Raw genomic sequence first — 2500 nt, 5'->3', positions numbered from 1 at the left:
TCACCTACACGTCTTCATCGATGTTGCTTCGCGACCGGAAGAGAGAGCTAACTATCGAGACTTTGGACTATCTGGACACATCCTTCGGGAAATGGTTCAGGCATGTTTATTGCCAGGGGCAACAAGATCAAGCTGGTAAAGATTTAAGTATCCTTTAATTTTTCTATTTTTTCTATGCTCGACGAGGCCCCTTTACCATTCTGTCTAAATAGGCTATTCTATTTGTACAGATATGGAATAGGGGCGCATTCAATTCGTCTTTGTTTATTAGAGTTTAGTCCAAGTTTTGTTTTTTTTGCGGTTGTTTGTGCGTTTGGTAGCGCGTACGTAGCTCGCAAGGCTCACTTGAGGTCACGGGTTCAAATCCTGTCTCCGCAACATTTTTTTTTCAACAAATGTAAGTTTGATTCTATTAACTATAATTAATACTTATCTTTTGGGACGCGAGGCAAAAATTACTATATTTCCCGGTCAACTATACCGAATCTTTGATCTTTTTGAATCCATTTCTATTTGGGCGGATAGCGGGAATCGAACCCGCGTCTTCTCCTTGGCAAAGAGAAATTTTACCATTCGACTATATCCGCATTTTTTGCCTTCTTGATAAGAAATTTATGGATAATATTTGTTCAAAGCTATACGAGATACACTTTTTGGTTTGGGGTTCATGATAAAACTCTACTACCAACAAAAACAAAAAAGTTCAATTAACAATTCTAATATATATAAATATATATATATATATATTAATAATATATTTATTCTATATCTATATATAGAATTCCATATTCATATAATATATATTCTATATTCCATAAAATATATATTATTCTATATTATATATGATATCTGATATCAGATATCAATTTTGATTCGTTTTTTTTTTATTTAATTAGTTTACTATTTCATAGTTATATTAGTAAATTGCTATTTATTAATATTTGATTCATATTTCACTCAAGTTACAGAAGTTCGACCCCCCCTCTAATTTTTTGTTTTCTTTATTTGCATTTTATGGACTTATATTGAATTTGAATGTGTAATTCGTGGAATGGGAGGGGTCATCTCATTTTTTGATCTGCAACGAATGAATTCAAGAGATAAGAGAATTAAGGATACCCACCAAGAAGACTAATCCAATCCATAAAGATGTACCAGAAAATACAACATTTTTGTTACTCGACCACCCATCAGGAGACGCAAATACAACGGGTACACTAATCAGTAAGATTGATGAAGTAATAATTAATGCAAAAACAGCCAATTGAAAAGCAATAGTCATGTTTTTAATCCTCCAAGCTATTAACAATATACACCATTTAATCCTCTTACCCACTAAAAAAATTTTAATAAATAAAGGGATTTTATCATGAATCCGTTTATTCGAGATGCCTTATTTCCAACTTCTTTTACCACTTTTATTCTATTCGGACATGAAGTTAAAGGTTCTTTTTTACTTCACAAATGGGTAGACTGGATCATGTATCTCATTTATATAGACCAATTGATAGACTTATAAAGAAAGTCACACCCTATATCTTTTTCTACATAGTGATCGTATTAACTCATCGAGCTATGTTCTATTTGGCGAAAAAAAAGATAAAATAGAAATTATCTTTTGGAGAGATGGCCGAGTGGTTGATGGCTCCGGTCTTGAAAACCGGTATAGTTCATAAAAAATAACTATCGAGGGTTCGAATCCCTCTCTCTCCTTTTGTTGGATGAATAGATTTTTTTCTTTATTGGCTTTTTTTACTTCTTAGCATCATAAAAAAGGAGAATGGCTCGGCTATACTATCCAGCCGAGCCAGAAAAAACGAGATTGAATTGAAAGAAAGAAGACTTTTTAATATGACCCGATTTTTACTTTCCTATTTTAACTACTACTTTAGTTAAGAGGAGTCATAGAAAGAACAGGTTCAAAATCACGATCAATTCCTTTTTCAAATCCTGCTGCCGCTGCCCGAGCTCTTCCCGCGTGCCATAAATGACCCACGAATAGGAAGAATCCTAGAACAAAATGAGAGGTAGATAACCAACTTCTCGGAGAGACGTAATTGACTGCATTGATCTCAGTAGCTACGCCCCCTACAGAATTTAAGGAACCTAAAGGAGCATGAGTCATATATTCTGCAGAACGTCGTTCTTGCCAAGGTTGTATGTCTTTTTTCAACCTACTTAAGTCCAAACCATTAGGACCCCTTAAAGGTTCTAACCAGGGAGCACGCAGATCCCAAAAACGCATTGTTTCTCCTCCAAAAATAACTTCTCCAGTCGGGGAACGCATTAAGTATTTACCTAAACCTGTAGGTCCTTGAGCAGACCCCACGTTAGCTCCAAGACGTTGGTCTCTAACTAGAAAAGTAAATGCTTGAGCTTGAGAAGCTTCTGGCCCTGTAGGTCCGTAAAACTCACTAGGGTAAGCAGTATTATTAAACCAGACAAAACAACAAGCAATGAAACCACAAACAGATAAAGCAGCTAAACTATAAGACAAGTA

The 2500-nt window shown here is 35.0% G+C and overlaps 1 protein-coding gene and 2 non-coding genes across 3 annotated transcripts in view; 1 reads left to right on the top strand and 2 right to left on the bottom strand.

Annotated features, from left to right (window-relative positions):
• Positions 1-516: 516 nt before the first annotated feature.
• Positions 517-587, bottom strand: TRNAG-GCC. The gene has a single exon. It is a non-coding gene; the product is annotated as a tRNA-Gly (tRNA).
• Positions 588-1000: 413 nt separating this feature from the next.
• LOC125600169 (photosystem II D2 protein) overlaps positions 1001-2500 on the bottom strand; it is a 6963-nt gene continuing 5463 nt past the window's right edge. Inside the window, exon 1 of the mRNA XM_048773055.1 lies at positions 1001-2500. This exon is cut by the window's right edge and continues 5463 nt beyond it. The gene's annotated coding sequence lies outside the window, so the exon portion shown is untranslated.
• TRNAS-UGA lies at positions 1621-1713 on the top strand. Its single transcript has one exon. It is a non-coding gene; the product is annotated as a tRNA-Ser (tRNA).

The sequence above is a fragment of the Brassica napus genome, unplaced genomic scaffold (genome assembly GCF_020379485.1).
Source record: "Brassica napus cultivar Da-Ae unplaced genomic scaffold, Da-Ae ScsIHWf_2144;HRSCAF=2796, whole genome shotgun sequence".
NCBI classification, from domain to species: domain Eukaryota; kingdom Viridiplantae; phylum Streptophyta; class Magnoliopsida; order Brassicales; family Brassicaceae; genus Brassica; species Brassica napus.
The sequence above is the reverse complement of the archived record's forward strand: the minus strand, read 5'-3'. Positions and strand labels throughout refer to the sequence as shown.